Raw genomic sequence first — 1,523 nt, 5'->3', positions numbered from 1 at the left:
CCCTCCCCTCTCCTCCTCTTTCAATTCTATGATTAATAGCAATGTGGTTTTCTACATTTTTTACATGTAATATTTCAGTTATTTAAGGTAATTACAAAGCTGTATTCCTTTATATGGTATATCAATTTATACTAATTATAACTTTTAACACCTTTTAAGATGCTGCCTCTCTCACATACACAGGTCAGGAGGGAGTGCTTATTTTATTTTTTGGAAAGGAACCCCACTTTCATGGGGTTTGATACACTATTCCTTTCCATCCACCCCTCTTTGGACTTCTCTGCTTCTCTTGCTGCAATTACAGCTGCTAAAAGATAAAAATGGTAAATCATGTTCATAAATCATCCATGGCACAGCATGCAGATTTTGATAGAGTTATGTGAGAAATGATCTTGACCCATCATAAAATCTTCATAAATATATATACACTTTCTAAATTTAGAAACTATCCATAACAGGGTCAGTTTTGGAGTACATTTTCTTAAAAGAATGGCAAAGTCATGTTCGCTGGTAATTCTTTGTCATCCACTTACCATATTTTTTCCCACACAGATATATTTGATTAGAAGTATTTTTCACGCCTTAGAGAGCTACAGCGTGGTTTTATTTGTAAAGGCTGCTTCATAGAAAGCAAATTAACTTACAATTTTTAACAGTGTGTGCTGTATATCATTTAGAATAATGTATGATAAAATGAAAAATAATGGCTGAGGTCTGGTCCCATTGCAGATAATGGCAAAACTCGTATTAAATTTAAGCAGAGTGAGATCTGATTGAACAAATAGAGAAAGTCTCTATTCTGTCAGTGCTTGACAGAGCGTTATTTCTCTGTGTTCATTTGTTGTCAGATGTAGCCTTTTTTAGGCCCAAATTTAGCTAATAAATAAGCAACCCTCATCACTGAAACACTTGAAAATGTACTTTTAATGCTTTCTAGAGTAGAGATGGATTACTGGATCAGCTTTATGAAAATAAATAGCCAGAGTTTTCTCATTACAAATGCAAAATTTAAGGTTGAAAAATGCCAAATCAAATATAATTCTATGTCTTTGTGGATTTATGGTTTAAGATAATATACAAAACCAAGAAAAAGATTAATCAATAAAAGTAAACAATTTTATCAAGACTAAAGTTACACACATAATTTATTTTAATTTAAAAGAATGGCAATTTGCAAATTACAGAAACAAAATGGAAGTGCTGATTAAAAGGATTATAAAAAAGCTACGAAGTGGTGGTAATGTGTTCCATTCTAATGTGCAAATGGAAAGAAATATAGCTGAAAAGACAGCTGTAATAAAAAAATCACTGTGCTTCATTTCAATTTGTTACCTTAAAAAAACAACACAACTTTGAAATGTTTAATCATTTAAATTATTTCTCAAGTGCAGTTTCAGAGCAGTATGCATTTGCTTTTCTTCTAATTTCTCTAAAGATCATATTATTTGAATATTTTACTTTCCGGGAACATTTGACTTGCTTTATCCTAATGCATTAAGAAGTTTTTCTAAGCAAGGTATATT

Source organism: Athene cunicularia (genome assembly GCF_003259725.1).
Source record: "Athene cunicularia isolate RWA chromosome 3 unlocalized genomic scaffold, athCun1 chr3_part1, whole genome shotgun sequence".
In the NCBI taxonomy this organism is placed as follows: domain Eukaryota; kingdom Metazoa; phylum Chordata; class Aves; order Strigiformes; family Strigidae; genus Athene; species Athene cunicularia.
The sequence above is the reverse complement of the archived record's forward strand: the minus strand, read 5'-3'. Positions refer to the sequence as shown.